Source organism: Buteo buteo, chromosome 4, assembly GCF_964188355.1.
Source record: "Buteo buteo chromosome 4, bButBut1.hap1.1, whole genome shotgun sequence".
Taxonomy (NCBI): Eukaryota; Metazoa; Chordata; class Aves; order Accipitriformes; family Accipitridae; genus Buteo; species Buteo buteo.
Genome location: NC_134174.1, coordinates 27,870,320 through 27,884,576, shown reverse-complemented (window position 1 = coordinate 27,884,576; position 14,257 = coordinate 27,870,320).

Genomic DNA, 14,257 nt, shown 5'->3' with positions numbered 1-14,257 from the left:
GACATAAGACGACAGTCACAGTGGGAAAGCAGAGGGATATAGGCTATTGCCCCAGAAGAAGGAAATCCCTTAAACTTCCAGCCAGTTCCCAAGCATGGCACCCTTGCAACACTGTTCACAGTATGAGACCATTCACGCTCCTGTGTAGTTCCAGCCTGGCAGTAATGTACACCTGCTGGCTCCTGCTATGGCTGAGGAACATTCCTGCTTTACCCAGACAGAAAAGGAAGGAGAAAGGAGTGAGGACACCCCCAAATGGCAACCAGGGACATCCACTGAGTATGCACCTTCAGAGGCACACAGCTTTCTCAACAAGAGCTGCAAGACATCTTTCTTCCTCCTGTTGGCGCACTGACTGATAAGAGCATGCTGAACTCTCTTCATTTCAACTCATGCAGTGGCTGGCAGGCAAATTATTTTAATACAGTATAGGTGAGCTTCGCTTGAAAGAAGCAAAGCTGCTATGGGAACCCTAAGGACTGTAAGGACAGGAAACCAGAAAAAAAAAAACCAACAACCAAAACCAAAAAAACCCAAAAACCCACACAAAACAAAACCACCACATACAACCAAACAAAACAAACAGGTGAACCAGGTAAAAATCCAGGTGAACTATTCACTGTTTTAGTGTCAGTCTGATAGTGGTCAATACATTTCCAATTCACACTGCCACATTTTAATTAAATTATCTTATGGTAAAGATACGAAAACCTCCATTATTTGATGGCATTCCAATTTTAGCTTTCAAATTCTCAGACTCACTTGTGAAAGGTAAGCTTGGAAAACAGTGCCATCTAATGCTAAAGAGCATAAAAATAGGAGATTACTGTAATAACTTTATAGTGTTGCAAATTTGTTTTACACTGATTTTCCACACAATTCTGTGATATTCAATAATAGCCTAAATAAAAATTTAAAACACATTTGTCAAATAGTGTAACAGATTTGGAAAACAGCATTGCTAATTCAAAAATATCTTTTATGCAAGTAAGAACATCTAATTCAGGTGATGGAAAAGTACTTGTACTTGAATAGTAAATCAAACGACTGCATTACCTTCATGGTTTTTGAGAGCACTAAGGAAACTGAGGATCTGTTCCCAATTAGATCTATTCCTAATCAGTAAATATAAGATGACAAATAACATTACCTGTAAATCATGATATCAAACAGCTCTAAAGAAGACGCAGAATAGTGTTATTAGCCACAATTAATATAAAAAAAGATAATTTACAGTAAAAGCGCGAAGACCATTCCATAGTGTTCTTGGTCAGCTCTGTACAGTATATGCTTTTAAGTGCTTTTTTGCCAAACTTTGCAGGAAAATCAAAATGAGCAAGATCCTCATCTATACAGAAAGAATCAGAAGGAACATGCATTTTCTAGGACAACTCTCTAGACATCTATCAGTGTCACATAGTCTAGAGTGAGGGCTTTCCTCTCAAGACATTTCACCAAACAGCTCCCTGAAGTTGGTTCTTACGGAGCAATGAGGTATGTGCAGAACTGGCAAGACTGGGTTTGTTTTCCATAATCTAAACTAGGTATTAAGAACTTATATGCACATAAGCTTTATACTGAATGAAGCAAAGGCAGTACGGTAGTGACAAAACTGGAGAGTTCTTCACAAGTTTAATGAATATGAGAAACCAAGGGAAGTTTCTGCTTTATAATCTTCAAGTAGTTCTCATACTGAAATCCAGGCCAGAATATTAGAGAAATTCATAGTGAACTTAATATATTAATTAATGTTGTCATTATTAAATCAAATTACATGGACAACAAAGCATTTGCATGAATTTTCAGCCATTTAACTTTTAACTCACTATCCCATTTCAGATTGTAAGAAAAATCACATTTCATTTAAAAATACAAGCACTTTTCAAAAATATATTCTAATAATGCACCTGTACTAGATGACTTTCCTGCCAAGTGATTAAAACAGTCAAGGTTCTCTCCATAGATACCATAACCTTTTGCTTTTAATCCTTTGATTAGTTATTGTATACAACAATGCTCTTCTCCAAGCTGATCTGGTGAGAGGTTTGAGGGTTTTTTTCCAGACATCCTTCATTAAAATGCCCCAAATGTCACTTCTACCTTTTTTTTTTCCTCCAATATTTATTACAGGACTAACCCAAACATAAAAAAAAGAAATAGGAGATATCTTGCCATGACCACAGCCACTGCTTCATAACCCTGTTATGCTCAATGCTTTTACACTAAAATGCTAATAGTTTCACACAACATTAATTCTACCTTACTTGAGAATTAGTTCTATAATCTTCAGCAGGCCTGCTAGGGAGATCAAGAACAGATATGGATCAAGAAGTTTCTTCATTTCTTTCAACTGCCATAGAATGCAATGTTACATTAATTAATAGTGTGTGGCTTGAACGATGTAGATTTTCTTTATTGAGGTAAATACCATCCAGGATTTAATCTATTTATTTATTTTCTTTCTTTTGTAAGTATACTCTAAATATCATGTTGCATTAGAGTGTTATTATCACAGTATCAAAGCTTTTGGGTTTGGTTCTAACTTAATTTTAATTAAATTCTCTCACACACACACAAAACCACAAAGTACTTTTCCCCACATCAATAATAAGGAAAGACGCTGTTTTGGAGGCTCAAGGTAAGTGCTTGTGTTCGAAACCAAAGAGGTGTTAGAAACATCACGCAAAAGCAGACATGGCTAAAAAGTGAGAAGACATCCTTCAGAAAACTAGAGGTTTGTCCAAAGGAAATAGAAAGGATCATAAATTCTGGCAGGCTAGATGTAAGAACACAGGCAGAAAAAAAGGACACAGAAAATGTTTTAGGTTCAGCTTATAAGAGTCATAAAGCCTAGTAATATATCCTTTTTCAAACATATCAGGAGCAGAGTACCTGTCTAGGAATCTGTAGAAGCAATTACTGTTCAAGGTATAAAAGGAGTGCTCAGGGAAGATAAGGTTATGGCATTAAACAATTTTTTTTTTTTTTAACTCATTTTTACTGTAAGACAGCTTAAAGAGATTCCCTTACTGGATCCCCTCGTAGCATAAGGCATACCAGAGGATCCCCTCCCTCCCCCCCAAAATCAATGGGCTGCTGGAAGACACAATAATAAGAGAAAAGAACTTCTATTCTGAACACTCAAAACAATAACAAGTCACTGGGCTCAGGCAGTATTCACCTATGACCTTCTGGACAAAATCTACAATAAAAAAACTGAGCAGTTAACTGTGATGTGTAATCTCTTGCTTAAAAGTACCTGTACCTATGAGAAGTCTAGAAGGTCATACATAAGATACCCATTTTGAAGAGCTGTTCCAGGGGAGAGAGGGAAGTACAGACCAGTAGATCTGATGTCTGTAGATGGATAAGTGGTAGAAACTATAATAAAGATAAATTGTGAGCACACAGATAGTTATGATATATTGGGAAAAGGTCAACATGGATTGTGTAAAAGGAAGTCACACCTCACAAATCTATGGGAATTCCCTGAATGAGTCAACAAGCACACAGTTAAAGATGATTCAGTTGACAATCTTCTAAAGAAGCCACAAGAGAGTAAGTTGCCATAGTAGGGAAGAAAAATAGAAGGAAGCATTTACAGGACTAAATAACCAGTTGCCATTTATAAGTAGCTATAACTAAAACCCCACAATAAATTGCAGTAGAAGTAAAAGGATCTTCAAAGTTCCCCCCCCCCGCCTTACACAGTCCACTAATTTACCACTGATTCTACACAGAGTTCTTACCATTCCAAATCCCACTGTTCTACCAATGGTCTTTTTGCTGAAACCTCAGATTCCTTCAAAGTGAACTTCCTTCACCTTTTTTCAGGTGACACCAAATTCCCAGCCCTACCTTTCCTTTAGGATCTCTAAAGATTTGGTCCTTAAGTCTACATAGTCCTCATGCTCAGATAGGCTTCTGAGCAATTGCACCAAAGTTAATGTATGCAAAAGAACTTGCTTTGTTTGTGGGGAAAGATCTACCTTTCCCCCAATAGTTCAGAACAGACCTGTCCAAATATAAGAGCAAGCATTCTTACTCTAGTTTTCCAGAACATGACCATTAACAGAAGCAGCTAGAAAAGATTCAATTCTGCTTTAAGCTTCCTCATTAGCCTGTTTGCCTGGATAGATACAGAAATGTCTGTCTCCATGAGTCAGCAGAATGCACCCAGCTTTCTCCTTGTAAGACAATGAACCGGTCACAGGACAGGGATTTTCAGCAAACAATGTCATCACAGTGAAACACAAGATAAAAGAGGGTGAGATGGAAACGTTTTGGTTTCTCTTTCAAATATTCTGTGACGGCATGACTGGACCAATTAGTAATGGCATTAATCAAAGCATGTTTGTTTTCCTCTGTCATAAGTGAATAACCCTAGCCATAATGCTTAGTTTAGTTCCCATGCAGTATCTACCTAGACGAATATGATGAATGAAATGGTTTTAACGGTTCTGCAGCAAAGGCAGCTTTACACTACTCACTGCTTGTACAATGTGTACTTAACACATGAATAGATTTTGCAATATAAAAATACACATTAACATTGTGAACTTTGGTATAAGTTCTATACGCTAGAAAATGTATGCAGGTTTGCCCTTCTTTCTATAGAAAAAAACCAGTATAAATTATTCTGGCAGCTCATGGCAATTTTAAAATGGATTACCTCTAATACACCATGTTCCATTATGAATCATTAGAGGAAGAGTGTTTTGGTGATGTATGTCACAATTTATAGGCTCTCTGATGAGGCAGATAATACACTGATGTAATGCATTCCAGGGATTTAGCAGAAAAAAAACACCCCAAAATCCACTTTTGTTCTCTTTAAATGAATATACATGGCCATATTCCATGCTCGATTCGCCTCTGCTGACATCAGAATTTATAAAACCACATATCCAACATTGTCACGGTGCCAGGAAAGGATAAGGACCATGTCCAGCATGTTTATTTTCCTTGTATCTTTCCATGACCTGATCTATCAATTGCAAAGTACAGCCTTGATTCCCACTACTCAGCAATGGTATGATTGTTACAGCTCAACACGCACATGACACAAGTGCACAGTACATTCCCAAACCCACTCATATAAGCATGCTACAGCCACTTGAAAAAAGAACCAAGAGATTAAAGTATTATAATACTGCAAACTGAACCAAAAGGAAAGATATCATAAGGTCTATTACCAATTTGCCTCTCTAACACTTTCTTCAAGATCTATTCTGAAGAGATTATTTAACTTCAGGAATAATGAAGAGGGGGAAGTTGGAGAGGATGGAATTCCAGACTCTGCTCTGTTGCTTTCCCAGATAAAAGGAAAAAAAATGCTCTTGAATTTTACTATGGTACAATTTTCTTTCATAAGTCTTTTACAACCTGGTAAATATTCAAATAAACAATGTTCTGAGTGAGTGCAATTGATGTCACTCTGCAGTCAAAAGTGAGACTATATCTCCTCAGAACACAAAGTGCTCTCTAAACAACCTGAGCATCCAAATTTAGTTCTGTCTGATTAACAGCTTGATGTGACGTGGTCACGTGATATTCAGGATATTCATTCATCTGTATTAAATTCTTTGCAGTATTATTCCTTTGCTGCATCTTCATGTCCCATTCTAGAGTCTTCTCTGTGAAATCAGATTGTTTCACCCATGGATGGCTGTCCCACATCTTTTCTAGATTCAGAGTGGGCTCACATGTTGTAGTGTTTTGTTAGGTTTTGTGTGTCACACTATAATTCCTGATGGCTTTAAAGCATCGAGGAAGATGCATCTCATTTGTAAAGCAGAAGCTTCCAACTATCCTGCTAGTGCCACTGGGGTGACCAAGCAAAATCATATGCATATTAAAAATGCGAGGCTCAGGGGATTAGGATCATTAGCCTGCATCTCCCACTGTGCCTCAGCACTAACTCATACATTCCCAAAGGCAGCGTTCCTCCAATTCCATAACACAATATACGGGATGCAGATGTTAGTCTTGCACATCAGGTCCCGCAGCAGACGAGAAGCTGAAGCACTGCTTGTAGCCAAGAAACGTGCACCTCTCCTCAGTAAAACACTGAGCTGTGGATCCACCCTTATCGCATCGGCCTGCATGAGTCCACCATGCCCCAGCATGCAACGCAGACAGATGGCATCCCCTCATTCATGTCATGGCAACCTCAGTCTCCAACTATCTCCCAAAGCCATCAGATTCATTTTTATAATTATACAAACATGACCAGAAGTATAACTCAATATAAATTGCATTTTGCTTCACAGTAAGTTTGCTCATCCTGTTTGCAAGTCCCTATTTCTGGTATGGCCAGTGAAGGGACAAATATTGACACATCTGATACCATGGGGCATTAAAAATGTTTTCTTCTTTTTAATTATTACATTTAATTTGTCAAATTTACATTATTAGACAAGTGTAACACACGACTGACTTCTAAATGCCCATCTAGTACACTGTTCTCACTATCTGATGCAGTTATTAGTATAAACTAAAAATGGTAATTTTAAATTAGTCACGGAGCAATTAGCCATGGAGAAACTCACATGTTGCACTGATTTTGTACCCACAGTACACATCTTTTCAGAAGCTAATTCTAATTTAAGTCATGACAAGATTGCACTGTCTTTGAGAACTGTAACAAAAACCAGTTCCTGTGCTGTGTTCCCTTGTGCACAAAAGTAACAAGAGCACAGCCCAGCCAATGTAGATAACTAAAGGAGAATTTTGACTCTCAAGCTAAATAGAAAACTTTTTATCACTTCTTAGTGTGTCAGACATCTAAAGAGGAAAAACAAAATAAAAGCAACGAGCAACAGGCAGATGATCCTATACTGTTCAGCTAAAACAATGCTAGGATTATAGCATCTGTTATTCTACTCTAGTAAAACTATTTCCATACCATTCTTGCTTTTGGATTTCAGGTGAAGTGAACAGAAATTAATCTATTGTAGAAATACACAGGGACTCACTGAATGAGCCTACAGCAGCACATACCAATACTAAATCAACACCAAGGTCCTTGTCTGCCTCAGATTAGAGCATTCCCAGTAATTCTGAACCCCGTTATCTAGGCTGTACCATGAGTATTTGCTCAGCATCTCCTCTGTCCTAGCTTGCCAGTTTCCTGTGAACTCTTTTCCATTTTGGGGGAAAGGAATTTCTATTCCATTTAGTGAGCCACATATCCTCAACCACAGCAGTCGTTGCTTTGTGCAAATTTTCACAGCAAATGATTTCTAGGATCAACATGTCATCTTAATATAACTACCTAGCAGGAAGTGAAACGCGTTCTTGCCAGTTTTACACACTGCAGAAGTGATTAGGTCGTATCTCCGATCATTGTATCAGTAATGATTCACTTCTAGTCAGAAAGGCACCAAACCCTTTCAACAGGAATTCAGCTCAGTGGTAACAGAATGAGAAATTTGAACCTGCTCTAAAGCTTTTCACGCTCTGAGCCTCATTTATGAGCCCCATGATTCAAACCTTGGTAGGTCTCATGCAGAAATACTGAGAAGGGATTAGACAGAGATAATTAACTCAGCTTCGCAGTACTACCTCCAGCTTATTTGTTCTCCTTTCTTGTTAGAAGGCTCATCAGAATCCATAAATGGAAGTTGATCAGTGAATTAAATTTGTAACATGATAACAGGTAAGTATCTGCAAACAAAACTGAGTTTTATGTTAGTGCTGTCTCCACCACAATCTCAGAGAATAAACTGCTCAGTGTGGTCATGAAAACTCCACAAGTGTCAGCTCTTTTTCAAAGGATGCAGTTATTCCTAAAATGCATGTCAATCAGAATCGGTCAGCCAGCCAGTCTCTGAGCTATTCTAAGAGAAGAGCTGCACTCAGCCACAGTTTTATCTTGTGCATTACACTTCTTTCAAGATTTTTGTCTTTCTTTAGACTCTTTAAGGATCTCCAGCCTGTAGTTAAAGTTCCTTCTAACCCTTTACTCATAGAAAAGCCAATTTAGAGTTCCTCTTCTCTATGCCTGCATCCTCGTGCTATTAGCCAATGAACAAACTGATCACAGTGAAATACTTCCCTATTTTTGAACTGGATCAGTTCACTGATATAATTTATCAAGCACACTCATAAATTTATGCGATCTTTCCAGAAGCGAAGGAGGACAACTAGTAACCGTAACACCAGAAAAGTTTCACACTTCATCACAATAAAAACTGCACGTAAACTGTATGTGGACCCACCTTATCCTGTGAATACCTTCAGGCCCATGCAGCAGGAACGAATAGAGCATTATATTTCCATTACAAATCCCCACTGCTACTTTCAAAAACAAGCAACAAGTTTAAAGAAGAGATAATTTATTATATCACACAGTGCAATGAGGTTTGAACAGGAGAGCTTCAGACTTCCCCCCACCCAACCCCGAGGACTGTCAGGCACTGCAACAGGTTACCCAGCGAAGTTCTGCAGTCTCCATTCTACTTTTAGCAGGAGGTTGGACTAGAGGCCTCTGGAAGTCCCTTCCAATCTGACTTATCCTATGGTGCAGCAAAACCAAATGTGTTTCTCTTTTTTACGGAATGTTTGCTCTCTATTTTTATATGTACAACACAACTTTTTATTCAGTGATAGTCATTGATGCTTTCATTCTGTTGACATAATTAAAAAAAATATTTGCAGAAAATCAAATGAATTCACAGAATGGTTGGAATACAGCTTCTGGGGACAAATATGTCATCTATAATAAGCAGGAAGAAAATGAGATGCAAAGTCTGGACTAGCAATGTATTCAGAGAAACATATTAGAAATCTAAATATCTATGCCCACTTGTTACGTATCATTTACAGACTGGCAGGAACAACAGCAGTCTTGATTTTCCACCAAAGCATTTTCTACATTGCCAGTTAAGTGGGGGGTGGGGGGTTAAGGAAGGATCTCAGATAAACCTGATGGAAATAAATGTGCAGACTTCATACTGAACCAAGTAATTTTTTTTTTTTTTTAAAACAACAACAGTAAAAGTGAAGAAGAAAGCAAGAGAATAGTTGCTTTTTCATTATTACTTGGACTGAAGCAGTTAAGAGAGGGAAGAAAGGGAGACAGATCTGTACTCGATGTTTCCTCTCTCTCAGTTTCAAGTAGAATTTATCAATGACAATCCTCCCAGCAGCCTCCTGTTTTCTCTCCTCAAGACCCTACTCAAGAGTTTAAAGGTCTTTCTACAGACTGGTATGCTGCCCTTGCCATTTTCAGGGCAGTTCTGCAAGAAACTGTTGCTTACTCAGCTGAATAAAAGCCTCTCCACATTCACTGATAGGACATGGACAAGTCTCAAACTACAGAACAAGCTACCCTGAAGAAGCACCCTGAGTACATTTTCAGCAAAGCCAAGAATGGGGGAATGACAAGCAGGAGACACAACATAACATCCTCTTTCAGGTGCCAGGAAGAAAAAAAAGCTAGTAATAAGTCTTACCTTAGATGCACCCTTCTGCTACTGGGTACTTTACAAACATACCTTGTTCCACTGCCTCAAGATGGAAAGAGGCAAAAATGAATCAGCATTCCTGTCAAATGGTGGTGGCACATCCTTGACATCTGAGGTCCTCAACCAGGAGCTTCCTTAGTTGCTTTTGGCACAGAGGGACATCGAGGACTAGCTTAGGGTGGCTAGCCTAGAGCTAAATACAGAGTGGGAACATTGCCTTGCTCCCTGACAGTTTTCCCTCATTTCTGTGATTAGGGTGAGGTATTCCCCTCATCCAGATCTCTGACTTAATGGGGGGGGGGGGCGCGGGGGAAATCATATCCATCCTGGAATTTGAGAAGTCAAGCACAGTTTTACAGCTAACTCTCAGATTCTAGATAGGAACTGGCTGAGACTGTGACAGCTCAGAAGAAACATCATGATACAGCAGTTAGGGGAGACCCACTAACCTCTTCCTTTCACTAATATCACCACCTATAGTGAGTGAGCTTGCCGCCAGATCCTCTTTAAAAAGACTGCTAGCCTCAGGCAGAATCCCATTTGTTCTTTCTTCTGCTTTTGTTGCATTCAACCCTACACAGCTAAGCTAACACCAAGGTCTGTGGGGTCAAGAAAAAAAAAAATACCCAACCGTGCTGTTACTCTGGAAATACCCACTTCAAAATTTGTCTTTCAAATTTCTTTCAAAGAGTCTACTTTGCTCCAGGGCTGTAAGCAGTCACAGTGTCAGACAGACACTCACAAGGACAGACAGACCTGAAGGATGATGTCAGTAATGTACCACCAACCCAAAAGGATGCTCAATAAATGAACATGGCTCAAAGTACTTTTCAGGTGACTCAAAAATATTCTTTTCAGTAGACTCAGTAAAACTAATATCGATACATCATTCAGGATCCTGATACACGGTTCAGGTTTATCACATGGCAGATCATTTTAGCAAAACAGATTAATTGAAAAAACAATGATCAATTATGTGGCTGGTTTGTAAACTGATTCCAGTAGCAACAGCACCAAAGTATTTTGCTGCAGCATATTCTACGACAGCTGTAACAGAGTAAATACACAGGCAGAAAAAGTGTCTGAAGTAGAAGTAGTATCTTTCACTAGAGCAGCTGGTATTCCTGGAAAAGCCAGACAACATTCCAGACATAAAAGCCCTTCTTCATACCAAAAACAGAAGCATTAGTTTCCAAGGTACATGTGAGTTTAACAAAACTGATCAGAGTTTAGGTATAGATCAAGTAGACCATCTTTTAAAGAAAGGAGAATTTAAAACAAACAAAAATCTAGCTAGCAAAAATATAACTTAAGACTATTGAAAACTTAAGTCTAATCACGCTTACTATTTCTTGAAGAGAAAAATAATGCTGATAAATGTAAGGAAGTTCAGATACAACAACCAACCAGCTTGTCTTTTGTTTTCAGCATAGTACATACAAAGGAAAACAAGTTTTCAGTAGTGAGCGCATTAGACTTTGCTTTCAGTTTAGAAAATTTGATAGGACTAGTAGTTCCAAAACCCTTACAAAATTCTACATGAACAGTTCACCTTGCACAACAATTGCAGCTACAAGTAAACAGGAAACCCATCCTAATTTGGGCAAAACATAATTTACATTTTTGTCTACTTCAAACAGGTAAATACACCCACTTTTTAATTAGAACATTACTGGTTTATGAGCTATGTCTGAGAGCATATACTGTCCCTCCAATTCTTCTTCCTTTTCTTCTTCCCATCTACATAAACTGCAAGAAAACCTTCGGCTCTTAACAGACAAATTAACATCCTTTTGCAAAGGAATCGATGAGTTTGATACATGTAGAAACCCACTGCTACAAGCTAAATAGTCACTGATTTATTTGAGAGAATATATTTACAAAACAGAAGGCAAGGTATACGTAGATTTTTAGTTCCATGATATAAAAATTAGGGTGACTTCTTTTACAACAACTTGGCTGCATTAGGGAAATATCAATACCTTTCTATCATTTTAATGATCTTGCAGGGTCAGTTGAAGTTAATGGAGTTGCACCATGGATTAATTCAGACCAATTAAGGCAGCAAATTAATTGAAGGCTTCTTACTCTTGCACAAAAACAAACCCCAAACAACAAAAAAAACCCCACCACACAAACCAGCCAACCCAATTTTGTGGAAGTTTCAGCTGCTGTCTGCTCCAACCTCTCTGCCAGGAACTGCAGCCCCACAGCAGCACTGGCTGAAGCACTGTGCCTGAGCTACTGCTGAAGGAGTGAAGAGAGTTCATGGGATTCTAAGGTAATTCAGGTTGGAATGCAACTCGGATCTCCCGTCACTGCAGGGGGACCGGCAACCCTGAACAAAAAGATGCAACAGCACAGTAGTTATCCAAGGTAACAGTCTAAGCCATAATTACCAGATCCATCAGGCCTACCTGTTGACAACCCCAGGAGGGTCACAAAAATGATGCACATAGATCCTGCTTCTCCATTCCCTCAGAGAGCTGCCGCATAACGGCATCCATTCCTTTCTGATCCTTTTACATTATCTTTTCCCCAGCTGAGCTAACTCTGATCTCATTCAAGTCAAGGAGACTTTTGACATTTAAATGCTGATGGATTTTCACCCTTTTAACCGTAACAGCATCCAGGATTTCATATAACTCATTAGAAGTACTACCCTACTGCCAAGAACCTGGAGCACTGCAGGGTGTATTCCCCTACAGTGTTTGCTTCTCCTTGCACTTCATATTTATAAGAAGATTTGCAACAGGGTGGTCATAGTCCTGCAATGACTGCTCTGCTTAAGGCACCCTTCACACACTGATGTGAAGCATCACTGCCTCTGCACAAGAACAAACCCACCATGATTTGCAGAACATTTTCTTAATTCATGTAATTTTCGGCTGATTTATATTTTCATGTCTTTTAGCAAGAGACAAGTAAAGCTGTTCAGAGAGACAAAGAAGCCCCAAAGTGAATTCAGAACATCAAAATGGGTAGAACTTTAAAAGACTAATTTTGAGAAGCTGCATCATATGCTCAGCCTCTGTAACAACTGCTTTTAATTGAGACATTTCAAGTGGATTTTCACTGAATTCTGATTTTCATTACCAAATGTTTATGATCCAGAATGTTCAGTGATTACGTGGGGGGTTTCTTCTTCTTTTCCTCCTGATGGACATCGCCATGAGAACTACAGTGAAATGCATTCCTCCTACTCTGGTAATAAGGTACATATTCAATTTCAAATTACAACAGGCAATACTTTTTTGGTGGTGTTACTAAAAGTAACACAAATCAGGCCAGCTGGAGATGTTATTTCTACCCTGGAGAGTCTTGTGCAATGTTTTAAATTGTAAAGGGAAATAAGTGATTCTAGCTTTTATGATAACACAATTCACAGTGACTTCTCCTGGTATTATTTTTCTGGGAATTGCTGCACACTGCAGATTAACGTAAACTTCTATGAGCACCTTGAGAGAAATATGCATTTAAAAGTTTATTTAGGCAAGGTAAAAGACTACATTGAGAAGAATACATTAGCATATACTAAGCTGAATAGAGCTAAATCTCCACCATGGCTTCATTTTCCTTACGTATACATGGACAACTGAGAAAATTCCTACATTCAACTGGATGCAAAGTCCTAATCTTTACATTCTAGTCAAGTCCAACAGACAGAAACACAAATTCCTTTGTCAGAATAACTGAAAATAGTTCTTCCTGGGCAACACAAGTGACAACCTGAGTGACATAACTAACTTTTTTATAAGAGGTTTCCAAAAGTAGTTTAACAATATTGATCCTGAAAAATTAATTTCTCAAGCCAATATAGAGTAAGCATCATGAGGGCTTTTGTGTTTATATTCAGTATTAGTTCAGTTTAGATCCTGGGATAGATGCCACAAATTTAAAATGAGCAACTACAGTGAAGGTTGATAAGCCTGAAAGATCAACGCTGACACTGCAGAATTGTTGTGTCCTATAGGCATTTTTTTTCATTCTAAATAGCCTCTGTAATGCCAGTACACTCACCTTCCATTTGACATGAAAATGTACCTCTCTCCTAAACAATTGTTGTTTGCAGATAATTATAGGGATTTCCAGAACCCTGTGGAAATCAAATTGCCCCACCCCCCATGCTCCAACATAGCAAACAGTTTTGCAAGGAAAAGAGCCAAGTTCTCTTTCCACTAATACGCTTTAAAAACAGATCTGTACATACTATCAGAGAGGGACAAGAAGAAAGGTTTGGAAACAGCACTCAGTAGTAACTGGTGGCTCAACACTGAAACATACCTATCGCATCCGCATATTGTAATTGAAAGTTCTTGCTATAACCTGTATTTCACAAAGTCCAAGAGATTTGACCCAAGCTAACTTTTTAAAAATCATTTTCAGCCTATATTCTGTCCATAAAAAGACCATAACTAAAGCTCAGATAAGGGTTTTTTGACAATATATTAGATTTCTAAACAGGTTCTAATTCTTCTTTCCTCCCACATTACACATCTTTTTTTAACATATGAAGATTTGATTTGAATAAACACCCTTAAACAAATGGAATTTCAAGTCAGCTGTGTTTCGTAATAGAAATAATATATATTACCCCTTTCCTATCTGTTCTTTTTGCTTCCCTAGTTATATTTTCCAAACATTGAATATAATATTAGCTGTATGGACACAGAGTTAAGGTAAGTCTGTCTTCTGGCACAGCTGGCAAGAAGCAATGTAAGAAGAGAGTGTAGTAAAAGTTCATTCTGCGGTAGGAATTGGTATGAAGTGTATACAAAGGAATTACA